Raw genomic sequence first — 13980 nt, 5'->3', positions numbered from 1 at the left:
GCTAACTGCAATATTACTTTTCTCTCTTGGGCCTGTTCTAGTTCCCGTGCCACTGGCACCTCTACTGCCTTGGAGTCGTCAATACAATCCTAGCCCAGGCTTCACTTTCACAGCGTTTCACAATGGTCTCTCTGGCCTCTTGCCCTCTCAAGGCCTTCCTCATGCAGGGACTTCCCTGACATCAGCGGCTTTCCTTAACCAGGCAGGAAGGTACCACAACCACTTTATTAGCATGACATGAATGACAGTGCCAAGTTTGAGTACCAACTTGGGGTGCACCCTTTTTCTATCACAGGTTGGAAGCTTAGCTGGGTGGGGAGTTTAGTCCACAGGACACTACTCCCTTTATTTGAATGAGCACTGGGCATTGGGCCTCTCCCTAATCTCCTTATCTCTTTCGGCACAAGCCTTGACTCCAACACTAAATATCCTGGTGCTCTTTTCTCTTCAGACTACATATTTTGTATTTCTTTTTTGCCCCGCTCACTCTTTTTCACTGTAGACTTCCAGAACAGGAATTACTGATAGTCACACAGCTGAGTCAATATTAGGCTGTCTTGAAATTAGTCCATGACTGTCAAGTTTATCCTCGGGCGAGTTCTTAGGCAGAAGGCAGCCATCGTCTTTGCCAAAATATTCCATGAGTAGTCCCAACCTACTGGCTAATATTCATCCCAGAGGGCCAGGCGTGGTGGCTCACGCCTTTAATCCCAGCACTCAGGAGGTGGAGGCAGAGGCAGGCGGATGGCTGTGCGTACTAGGCCAGCCTGGTCTACAAAGTGAGTCTAGGATAGCCATGACTACACAGAGAAACCCTGTCTTGAAAACAAAAAACAAAACAACAACAAAACATTCTTTCCCACTAAGACTGCTTGAGCTGGGCTTCTGCAGCCCACAGAGGTCTCAGCTCTACCGTCCTCCAAGTCCCTGCCAGGATGGCTCACTCCATTCTGCTTACACCATTCAACGGCTTTTCTAATCCAGAATCCCAAGTCTTCCGCTTTCCTGCAAACCGCCACGTGGTCAGGTCTGTGAGGAACCTGCCTGACTCCATTTTGAAGGCAGGAGTCATTATGTTGTAGTGTTTAAAAAAAAAAAAAAAAAAAAGTTTCCATACCCAGGGATGGTGGCTCGCACACTTGTAATCTCGGCAGCCAAGGAAACACAGAGAAACCCTGTCTTGAAAAAAGCAAAAAAAAAAAAGTTTCCATTTACTGTTTATTAAGTCTCCCTGCCCCACCCATGACCTTGGCTTGTTTTTGTGAATACCCAAACCTCCCTAATCAGTGACTACATGGTGATGACTGATGGTTTTTTGTTTGTTCTGAGATTTTTCGGTACTGCCTTACTGCTTCATTGTCTCTGCTTTGCAATTACTGATGGTTTTACTCCTTAAAAGGGCCCTAACAGAGCTTAGGAGGCAGTCACTGGCCAGCTCTCAGATGCAACCCAATAAAAACCAAGTTTGCTTCAAATCTGGCTAAAAATTGTGCTAGTGGTCTTATTCTAATTGGTGAAATGAACAGTCTGCCACAATAATGGCCCAGTTTCTGGTACCGATTTATGCATTAGTAACTTTTCTATTGCTGTGATAAGACCCAATGACCAAGGCAACTTATCAAAAAAAGCAATTGATTGGCCTTAAGTTTCCAGAGGGTTAGAGTCCGTGATGATGAAGTGAAGACATGGTATCAGCAATAGATGAGGGGGGTCACATCTTCAATAGGACGCAGGGAGAACACTGGAGGTGTTGGGAAGCTATTGAAAGCTCAGAGCCCACTCCCGTGACCACACCTCCTCCAACAAAGCCACACCTCCTGATCCTTCCCAAGCAGTTCCACCCACTGGAGACCAAGAAGTTAAACATAAGTGCCTAGGGAGGTCTTTCTCATCCAAGTCACACCAGGCAAGCACTGTCCTGACTGACCTACCTTCCAAAGTCTCTCTATTATATAGCCCAGGCTGGTCTTGAACTCAAGATACTGCCACCTCAGCTTGCCAAGTGCTGTTGTATTGGCCTTTGTTATCATACCCAGCTTGCTAAATATACTCTCTGTCTTAGCTACCTTTCTATGGCTGTGACTAGAACACCATGACCAAGGTAATTTCCAGAAGGAAGGATATATTTGGGGTTTAGGTTTGAAAGAGCTAAGAGTCTATCACCATCTCGGTAGGGAGCATGGCCGCAGACAGGCGGCGCGGTACTGGAGCACACAGCTGAGAACTCACATCTCAACCCACACACGGGAGACAGAGGAAGCTAACTTGAAGCTTTAGAGCCCAGCCCCAGTGACAAACTTCTTCCAGCATGGCTGCACTTCCTAAGCCTTCCCAGAGAGCCGTCACTTGGAGTTCAAGTATTTAAACTGCGGTGGCCCTGTTCTCATTCAAATCACCACACTCTTTAAAGGAGTTTCAGCTACATCTGGGTTTGTTTTGAGATTAGATTCTCTCTCTGTAGTCCAGGCCAGCTTTGAAATCATTTTTTTTTTCCTGAGACAGGGTTTCTCTGTGTAGCCTTGGCTGTTCCTGGACTCACTTTGTAGACCAGCTTGACCTCGAACTCTCAGAGGTCCGCCTGCCTCTGCCTCCCGAGTGCTGGGATTAAAGGTGCACGCCACCACGCCCAGCTTGAAATCATTACATATGCCAGGCTGGACTTGAATTCATGTTCTTTTTACCTCAGCTTCCAAGTGCTGAGCTTACAGGTCGGCCCCACCATGGCCAATTAAGTCTGCTTTAGTGGAATTTTGCTGATACCCCATATCAGAAATGTCCATGTGCTTTGGTTGGCCAACTAGTTTTCTCTAGGCCTGGCTCTAAAAGAGGCATCAGTATGAAGGTGGTCAGAGAAAACAAAGGAAGGTCAAAGGGTTGTTCATTGTTCTTTCTAAACCCTGCTGCAGAGAGAGTGGGCACAATGGGCTACGCTGGCACACTCTGAGTCCTGGGTAAGTACCAAGGAATATTGTTTATCTCCCATGTTGACTTGAGTCTCTGGTTTTTGCCTCAGTGACTGGGGAGGAAAAGTCCCCTTTGCCTCAGCTATTAATCATCAGGGCAAATGTCGCCAAAAGGCAAGAGCAAGGCAGCTCCTAGAGCCAAGTATAGGGAGGAAAGGATGCAGGGAGAGACAAGGTGGTCAAGGATGCAGGGAGAGACAAGCTGGTCCAGGGAGGGCACAGACCAGCTCTTCAATGCTCCTGTCCGGGCATGGAGAACTAAGGAAGACAGCCATGCTGGTGTCCTAGATCCCTTTTACTTGGGAACCTCTATGGCCCACTCCAGAGAAATGGCCCTTTACCTTGGAGCCGGATCAGATGCAACACAGAGTTATCCTAAAAAGGACTGTAGGTTCTTTAAGGCAGCTCCAGGTTCTTGTATTAAAAATTAACAGGGTTCATCTGGAGCTTAGTCAACGTTGTCTTCTTTTCCCTTCCCGTGGAGGAGCCCGGCATATCCCAGGATGACCCGCCTTTCCACCGGGGACAGCCATTGGCTTATCCCCTGGGTAGTGGAAAGTGGCTCCTTAGAAACAGAGCTCCCCCTACTGGCCCATAAGTGAGAGCCTTCCAGATGATGGTCATTCCTCCAGTGACATCAACCTCAAATAATTGTCATCATAATTAGGTAGGACAATTAATAGTTGATTAATAGTGTTGAAGGGTGGTAGAGGCTCATGAGTTAGCGGAGACCCTTCGGAAGTTGAGACCTCTGGTCTACTTCTTAAGTTATCTGTTTTCTCATCTTTACAGTGAGCAGACAGAAATTACATGTTAACAGAGAACAGATAGGGGAAATTTCTAAACATATGTTGGAGAAATAGAAAGGTCTTAAGGGCCTTTGACAGCTACAGAGAATAACCATAGGAAGCACCTTCCATCTTTTTAGTGGAGGGGAGGGGATTATCAGAACTGCTACTGTCATCAGCTGCTGCATAACAACTATCCCCCAACCTTTCCTTCTTTCTTTCTTTTTATGTGACTATGTATAGCTCTTGCCGGCTTGGAACTCTCTATGTAGACCAGGCTGACCTTGAACTTACAGAGACTTCCCTGCCTTTGTCTCCCAAGTGCTAGGATTAAGGATGTGGTCAACAACCCCTGGCCTTTTTTTTTTTTTTTTTTTTTTTAATTCGTGTGTGTGTGTGTGTGTGTGTGTGTGTGTGTGTGTGTGTACCATGTGCATGCTTGGTACCCTCAGAGGCCAGAAGAAGGCTTTCAGAAACAGGAGTTATAGGTATGGGGTGTCATGTGGGTTTTGTTGTTGTTGGTTGGGTTTTGTTTTGGGTGGTTTTGTTTATTTTGTTGTGTAGCCTTGGCTGACCTGGACTCACTTTGTAGACCAGGCTGGCCTTGAACTTACAGAGCTCTGTCTGCCTCTGTCTCCCTGAGTGCTGGCTTTTGTTTTCCTATTTGTATTTCTTTCTTTCTCTTGTCTTATTTCTCTAGCTAAGACTTTGAGTACTCAATTGGATGAAGGTAGAGTGGCACCCTTGTTTCATTCCATTCGAGTAAATGCTGCGTTTTGGCATTTAGTATAACAGCCTATATATTTGTCATATATTATCTTTATTATGAGATTTTAACAACTTATTATTATATCTTATTTATTTGGCATTCTGGGAGATCAAACTCGGGTCACCAGGCGTGGTGACAGACTCCTGTATCCACTAAATGACCTTGCTGGCCCCTATCCAGAGGTATTACCAAGCAAAGATGGCGAACTTTGTTAAAGGCTTTTTCTGCATCAATTTGGATGATGATATTTTTGTCTTTCAGTCCATGTTTTTGGTTTTTGAGACAGGGTCTCTCTGCGTAGCCTTGGCTGTCCGGGACTCACTTTGTAGACCACATTGCCTTGAACTCACAGCAATCCACCTGCCTCTGCCTCCCAAGTGCCGCCACATACAGACTTACACTTACTGATTTGCATATGTTGAAGCAACCTTGCTTCCTTGGAATGAAACCAACTTGGTCAAGATGTATTTTTTTTTTATTTAAGATTTATTTTTCTTTTATGTGTATGGGTGTGTAGCTGTGGCTGTCCTGGAACTTTGTAGACAAGGCTGGCCTTGAATTCCGAGATCTACCTGCCTTTGCTTCCTGAGTGCTGGGAGTAAAGGTGTGCACCACCACTGCCAGCTCTTATTGCATTTTTATTTCCAATATTTTTATTTTTTATGTCAATGTCCTTTGTAGTTTTTCCATGTTGTTGGTTCTTTTGTTTTGGTTTTGTTTTTTCATTTATACTGTTCATCTTCTCACTTTGTTTTCCTCTCTTGGTTCTGGATTGAATTAACCTCCTTGTATCTATTCTTTAAAGTCATTGATCATGTGTACTAGAACACTTTTTTTAAAAAATATGTATCTGAGTCAGGCACGGTGGCACACGCCTGTACTCCCAGCACTCAGGGAGGCAGAGGCAGGTGGATCTCTGTGAGTTTGAAGCCAGCTTGGTCTACAAAGTGAGTCCAGGACAGCCAAGGCTACACAGAGAAACTCTGTCTTGGGGGAGGCAGATAAGCTGTTTTTTAAAAAAAATCTGTATCTGACATCGGATGTATTTCAGTAGTTGAGGTCATGACTTTTTGGAGAAACAATGCTACTTTGCTTTTTTGTGTTTCTTACATCTGTGAGTTTGAGACCAGCTTGGTCTACAGTGCTCATTCCAGGACAGGCAAGGCTACACAGAGAAATCCTGTCTCAAAACAACAACAACAACAAAAGCAGCTTTCTCTTGAAGGCTCAACTTTAGTAGCATCAGTGAGGAGAAAACAAACTTCTACAGCAGCAGCAGCATGAATCCACACCAACCATATTTAGCTTTTTGCAGCTACTGTTGGAAATTTTAATGCAACCAGGTGTGGTAAGTGCACACCTGCAATTCCAGCACTCGGACAGGCAGAGGCAGGTGGATCTCTGTGAGTTTGAAGCCAGCCTGGTTTATAAAGAGTGTCTAGGACTGCCAAGGCTATACAGAAAAAAACCGTCTCAAAAAACCCAAAACCAAACAAACAAAAAGCTCCATTTATGCTCATCCACAAGAATGACAAAATTCAAGGTGTGCAAAGGCACTATAAAGGTCAGCAGTTTGACAAAGCAGTCCGGGTTTAGAGAAAGAAATATGTCATCTACACTGAACAAGTACAGTTAGGAGGCAGAGGCAGGTGGATCTCTATGAGTTTAAGACCAGCCTGGTCTACAGAGTGAGTTCCAAGACAGCCAGGGCTATACAGAGAAACCCTGCTTCGAAAAAACAAACAAAAAGACTAACGCACAACTGTCTATGGGGTAGCCATCCCAGCAACTCACTAGGCTAAAACTGGACAATGCGTGCAAAAAGATTGTGGAACAGATCTTACCAAATCTTACCAGATCTTACCAAATATGGCGGTTTGAATAAGAATGGCACCCAGAGAGGCATTTTTTTGAATACTTGGCAACCAGTTGGTGGAAGTGTTTGGGGAGGGTCAGGTGTGTCACTGAGGCTAGCCTCTGATTTTTCAAAAGCCCATAGCATTCCCAGCTCGCTGTCTGCCTTATGCTTGTGAGTCAGGATGCATGCTCTCAGCTACTGCGCTAGCACCGCAGCAGCCTGCCTGTGGTCATGGGCTCACCCACCCTCTGAGCTGTTAAGCCACAAATAAACTCTTCCTTCTGTAAGTTGCCTTGGTCATTGTGTCTTATGGTGGCAACTAAGACAGTGTGGTGGTGTAAATAGTTATGGCCCCATAGACTCTTGTGTTTGAATGCTTGGCCCATGGGGAATGGTACTAGTAACTGTGGCCTTGTTGGAGGAGGTGTATCACTGTGGGGGTGGGCTTTGAGATCTCCTGTGCTCAAGCTCCATCCCCACCCCACCCCCACCCCCACCCCGGTATGGAACACAGTCTCCTCCTTGCAGCCTGCAGATCAAGATGTAGACCTCTCAGCTTCTCCAGAGACATGTCTATCTGGATGTTGCGTTGCTTCTTGCTATGATGACAATGGACAAACCTCTGAACCTCTAAGCCAGCCTCGATTAAATGTTTTTTTTTTTTTTTTCCCTAAGAGTTGCCATGGTCATGGTGTCTCTTCACAGCAATGAAACCCTAACCAAGACAGGCACCAAGTAGAAAAGTGTGGACATAAGAAATGATTGAGAAGATATGGAAATAGAGTAACCTTGTTTGTTTGTTGTTTTTCCAGACAAGGTTTCTCTGTGTAGCCTTGGCTATCTTGGACTTGCTCTATAGGCCAGGCTGGCCTCGAACTCACAGTAATCTGCCTGCCTCTGCCCAGCTTAAAGTAACCTTATATTATATGACTTTCATTAAAACCTAACTCTTCAAATGGCCAGGTGGTAGTGACATACACCTTTAATTTCAGTATGCAAGAGGATCTCTGAGTTCGAGGACAGCCTGGTCTACAGAGCATGTTCCAGGGCAGCCATGGATATACAGTGAAACCCTGTCTCAAAAAACCAAACCAGAGCCGGGCATGGTGGCGCACGCCTTCAATCCCAGCACTCGGGAGGCAGAGGCAGGCGGATCACTGTGAGTTCAAGGTCAGCCTGGTCTACAAAGCGAGTCCAGGACAGCCAAGGCTACACAGAGAAACCCTCTCTCAAATCAAAACAAAACAAACTGAACCAAACCAAACCAATGCAAAAACTCTTCAAATGTTGGGGTTGTTTTTTTTGGTTTGGTTTGGTTTTTTGAGACAGGGTTTCTCTGTTTAGCCTTGGCTGTCCTGGACTCACTGTGTAGACCAGGCTGACCTTGAACTCACGGTGATCCACGCCTGCCTCTGCCTCCCGAGTGCTGGGATTAAAGGTGTGTGCCACCACACCCGGCTAAGATTTATTTATTTAATATGTATATAATGTTCTGCCTGCATGTGTGCCTGCCTATCAGAAAAGGGCATCAGATCTCATTACAGATGGTTGTGAGCCACCATGTGGTTGCTGGGAATTGAACTCAGGACCTCTGGAAGAGCAGACAATGCTCTTAGCCTCTGAGCCATCTCTCCAGCCCTATTCAAATGAAAACTGAGATACAGCTATGTAGTGGTGGCGCACACCTTTGATCCTGGGAGGTAGAGAAACGGATTAAAATCGATCTATCCTTGAACTCCAGTTCCCAAGTAATGACACAGAGACTTATTATTAATAATTATTAAACCTATAGCTTTGGCATGCTCCCAGCCAGCTGCTATTATTATTATTATTATTATTATTATTATTATTATTATTATTATTATTATTATTATGGTTTTTTTTTCAAGACAGGGTTTCTCTGTGTAGCCCTGGCTATCATAGAACTATGTAGACCAGGCTGGCCCTGAACTGTGCCTGCCTCTGCCTCTGCCTCCCAAGTGCTGGGACTAAAGGTGTGTGCCAACACGGCCAAGCTACTAGCTCTTATTTGAAATTAACCCTCTATATTAATCTATATCCTGCCATGTGGCCTGTTACCTCTCTTTTTTAGTCCTGGCCTTGTTTCTTCCTCCATGTCTGGCTGACGGCTGTGCGAGCCACTCATTCTTTCCCAGAGTTCCTATCTCTGTTGGCTCTGTTAGCTCTCTGGCCTCCCTTTTCTCGTCTTTGCCGTAGGCCATTCAGCTCTTTATTAAGCCAATCAGAAGGTGCTGGAGGGGGTGTTTATAAAATATGGTGCAGCCATAGGAGTTAACAGTACGAAGTGCAGTCTGCACTCAGCTCCCTTCTGGTACCGAAATGAGCATCTGAGTAATACAAAGACGATCTTTACATAGTGCATAAAAAGATCACTCCAATAGTGGATCTTTGTGGGCTCAAGTCCAGTCTGGCGTACAGGCTTGAGTTCCAGGACATCCAGGGTTACACAGAGAAACCCTATCTTGTAAAAACAAAAACAAAAAAGGAAGAAAGAAAGAAAACTGAGAGAGATATATATTATATATATAAAATAAATTCCATCCTGATAATACAGCACCAGAGACCAAAAAAAAACTGAAAATAGTAAAACCTATAGAATGAGCTAAGAAGTTACAAAATGTTTAGGGTGGAAATAGTCAATGTGGTCATGAATGTTGTCAACTTGCCAGGAACTGGAACCTCATGGGAGACAAGTCTCTGAGCATGTCTATGAGGGAATTTCTTTTTTTCTTTCCTTTTTTGGTTTTTCAAGACAAGGTTTCTCTGTGTAGCCTGGCTGTCCTGGAACTCTTTTTGTAGACCAGGCTGGCCTCAGACTCACAGAGATCCACCTGCCTCTGCAGAGGCTATTGTCAGGCAATTGATGACAGCAATGACAAAAGAAACTAATTCAGCCAATGAATGAGAAAAGGAGACAGGAACTGGGTGAAATAAAGAAGAAACAAGGTTAAATATATGAATCGAGAAAAAAAGGTGAGTGGAGAATGTTATAGCCAAAACAAAAACAAAAAAACAACAACAACCAAACCAACCAAACAAAAACAACCGCGCCCCGCCCCCAAACAAATAAGACTTTAGAAAAGACTTGAAGAGAAACATATGGGAAAAACAAAATTTTTTTCAATAATGAAAAAATTCAAAAATAAAAATAAATGTAAAGGGGAATAAAAAAAAAAAAGAGGTATTAGACAAACAAACAAAAAGATACAACTGGGAGTGGTAGCAGGCACTTGTACCCCCAGCACTTCACAGGAGAAGCAGGCAGATCTCTGTGAGTTGGAGGAGACAGGGCTAGAGAGAGACCCTGTCTGGAAAAACAAAAACAAACTAATGAATGATACAGTAAAATCAAAATACTACCAAATACTTAGGGAGGAAACAAGGGTGTAACAAACACAACACAAAAGAAACTATGGAGGCAGTTATAGTTGCTCACAACTGTAAATTCAGCCCATGGGACAGGGGGTGGGAATTGGGGGGGGGGGGGGGGAGGCAGGAAGATCAGGAGTTCAAGACCAGCATGGGCTTGGAGACAAAACAAACGAAGAGAAAAACAAATTTCCCCCACTGGAAAGATGACCACTGGGTAGGAGCTGGCTATTCTTGCAGAGGACTCAGGCTTGTTTCCAGCACACATACAACAGTTTACAACCGTCTGCAACTCCGCTTCCAGGAGACTCAGCAACACTTTCTGGCCTCTTCAGGCACCTGGCAAGCACACAATGCACTTAAATATACTCAGGTTTAAAACAACAACAACAAAAAAAAACCCACCACTCATACAGATAAAAGTCTTTTAAATATAAAATTTTCCTAAATGTAAAAATTGCATAAACAAAACCAGATGAGTATGTGAAAATCAAATATAAAGGAAACAATTTTTTATTTTGTTTTTGTTTTTCGAGACAGAGTCTTTCTGTGTAGCCTTGGCTGTCCTGGACTCACTTTGTAGAACAGGCTGGCCTCGAACTCACAGCGATCCACCTGCCTCTGCCTCCCGAGTGCTGGGATTAAAGGCGTGCACCACCACGTGTGGCTACAGCTTTTAAAAACCCTGCTAGATGTAGAAAAATCACAGAAAAAGAAATGAGTCATTAGAACAGTCTCTTTCCAGGTCCTCAAAAACTGGCGGCCAGGGTAGGTGGTTAAGAGCACATACTGCTCTAGCAGAGGACCTGTGTCTCAGTGTTAGTTCCCACATTGTTGGGCAGCTTACAATTGTTTCTATCTCCAGCTTCAGGGGAGCTTCTGGCCTCCCAGGGACATACATGTGCACACACCCACACGCATACACTGTCAGTGTATGCAGGGTACGGACGGCTGTCAGCTGAATGGACATCATTCTGGTCTTTCCTATGGCTTATGGAGCCAGCAAATGTCTACCAACCAAGTGTCTGCTGTCTCCCAGACCTGTCTTCATGGTGGCTGTTTTCCTTTTTTTGTGTGTGTGCAACGGGGATATCTGCTGGTCAAATTTTACATTCTGTGCACTGGGCAGGCTTTCTCACTCTGCCACAGCTCTCCAAATCACGTTGCTAGGATGACTAGTGATTTAGCTGAGGGGTGTCTCCTAAGTGCAACGGCGGATATGAGAAGCAGCCACAGCACTGAGAACTGGGCCAGCTAGAGGCCCTGCCTTCATACTCTCAAGGCCTTCTGAATACTAATCACCCTGCTAGAGGGATACAGCTGTGGGTATCATGGACACCTCTTGGAACTTCAGCATTTTCAAGCATTAACAGCAGTGACATGTAGGTGGTTCTAGAATTTGATCCTCCAGTGGGTCTCGTTCCCCACTAGTAATTTCTCCACGGTTTCCCCAGCGTGAGAACAGCACACTGTGACCTGCATCCTTTGCTCTGTCAGTGACTGCCTCTTCTGCCCTCCATGACTGCATCTCTGGACCTCCCTTTATCTGGGGGGTGGGGAGGGCTCTGACAGGTTACACTGAGGCTCTGTGGGTGCTCCCTGAGCTTAGGCCCCCAGGTAGCTATTTTAAAAATAGATTCTCCCTTCAGATTGCTTCTGGCTGCTCCCCTCTGAGTCATGCAGTGTGACAAAATGGGATTTCTCGGTGCTGTTGGATTTTCTGCTGGGCTAATTACTGTCGCATCAAACCTGGATTTAAGGCTTACAAGGGTTGTGAGCTTGTCCTGGCTTCCATCTCGCTTACCTTTTGGAAGTGGCTTCTATTTTGCATCCCCATGCTTGCCAGGGAACTGTATGGCTGAGGCTTAGCTTGGCTTCTGTGACACACACACACACACACACACACACACACTTTTCTTTTCTAACAGAGGCGGCCTCCCATCTCCCGGTCTACCCTGAAGTCTCATGAATAGAAGGTGAGTTTCAGTGTGTTGCTAAGCAGATCTACAAGCTACCCCCAAACTTTCTGTTGGCCGCCATTGACTCTTCTCTCTTCCATGAGACACTGAGGACAGAGACAACACTAAGCAACTGAGGGTATGAAAGGGAGACGGCTCTACGGTTAAGAGCACTTGCTGTTCTTGCAGAGGCTTCTGGTCTGGTTCCCAGCACACATATGCAGCTCACCACCACTTAACACCAGTTCCAGGGAATCTCACATCCTTTTCTGACCTCCTGGGCCACCAGCCACACATGTGGTGTACATACATGCAGGCATACACACACACACACACACACACACACACACACAGAAACCTTTGGAAAACAAAAAGCTACGTGCCTAAATTGTTGGCAGACTGCTTCTCTACCACAGAAGACTGGTTTTGTTTTTGTTGTCAGAGACAACTCTGTAGGTTTTGGGTGCGGTATTACTTTTTTTCATTGTTCTTGCTGGGACAAAAATACCCAACAAATGCAAGAAGAAGGGTACTCTGTCTCCCAATTTGAGGATACAGCCTATCACAGAAGACAAGGCAGTGTGGTGGGAATGTGAGGCAGGGGTCACATTGAGGTCACAGTGAGGAAGCCAAGGGAAGTGGCTCTAAGAGATGGTTTGAATACCATGCACTTTTAAGGAGCAGTTGTACGCAGAGCAAAGCTGAATGAGAGAAGAAGAAACGGTAAAGACAGAATCTAGGGAAAGGAAGACCGGGACACATTAATATAATGTTATCACGTTATTAAAAGTCACTAATTATGTAAATTGAATAACATCAAGGATCCTCAGAACATGTGACTGTTTTACTATAAGGGGTGGGGGGCATCATTTTGCATGTGTTAAAAATCTTGAAGTGCCCAAAATAACCAAAAAGGGTAAGTGAAAATGTAGATGATTAGGCAGAAAGAGATGAAAGAACAGGCCCCCCCCCAAGTAATATACTGCTGCCTCTAAAAATGGAGAAAAGTGCAAAGAGCTAAATTATGTACGCTACATCCAGAAATCGGAATTAGGCAAAACAAAACAGGACAAAACCAGTTCAGTAACATCTTGATTTTAGCCCAGTTCCTCTGACCCCAATCCCTTTTTGAGATAGGGTCTTAGGTAGCTCAGGCTAGCCTGGAAACCTGATCTACTTCCTCAGGGCTGGATTTGCAGAAACGTTCCACTATGCCTGGCTGAATCTTCCCTTCTGGCCTCTAAGACTGTAAGATAATGCACATGGGTTTAAATTTACAATTTGTTACAATAGCAATAAGAAGTATACATTGGGCTAGGCGCCAGCCAGGAGATTCAATTATGGTTACGATTAAAGTGGCTCTATGCCTAAATCCAACATTCCACCCTGAACAGGGTTTTTCTAACAACCCTGGCTGTCCTGGAACACACTATGTAGACCAGGCTGGCCTTGAACTCACAGAGATCCCATTGCTTGTGCCACCACAACCGGATCCAATGTTTTTGAAAAAAGGATGAAGGGGGCGGTGGTGGCGCATGTCTTTAATCTCAGCACTTGGGAGGCAGCAGCAGGCGGATCGCTGTGAGTTCGAAGCCAGCCTGGTCTACAAAGCGAGTCCAGGACAGCTAAGGCTACACAAAGAAACCCTCAAAAAAACAAACAAGTAAACAAAACAAAGGATGAAACCTGGAAACCTCTGAATGACTCTTCACTGCCTGTCAGATGAAGGTCTGGCTCGGTGTAGATTTTTTTTTTCCCCCAAGACATGGTTTCTCTGTGTAGCCTTGGTTGTCCTGGAATTCATTCTGTAGAGCAGTCTGGCCTTGAACTCGGATAGATATCCACCTATCTCTGCTTCCTGAGTGCTGGGATTAAAGGCATGGGCCACCTGCACCACCACCCAGCTTCCAGTAGATTCTTGACATGCTTCTATCTCCTCTCTTGCTCTAGCAACTCAGGATTAGCACTCCAAGTGCCCCAATATTAACCCTAGACCATGTTTTAGCGTGAGTCCCGTGAGGTCGCTGCTCCTCTTGGCTGTTTTCACTTATTAGTTTTTGATAAGGTCTTAGTATCTACTTCCAGGCGGGCCTTAATTCCATTAGCCTCCTGCTCAGCAGTACTGTGCGCCACCACGCGATTTTTTTTAGGTTTTAACTAAGATTTTGAAAGAGCGGGTAGAGCATTTGCATGAAGGACTCCTCTTCTGGGCCCCTAGCCCACTAATCCGCTGAGATGATGGGTAGCGATCTCT

Source organism: Acomys russatus, chromosome 5 (assembly GCF_903995435.1).
Source record: "Acomys russatus chromosome 5, mAcoRus1.1, whole genome shotgun sequence".
In the NCBI taxonomy this organism is placed as follows: Eukaryota; Metazoa; Chordata; class Mammalia; order Rodentia; family Muridae; genus Acomys; species Acomys russatus.
This window is presented reverse-complemented; position numbering follows the sequence as displayed.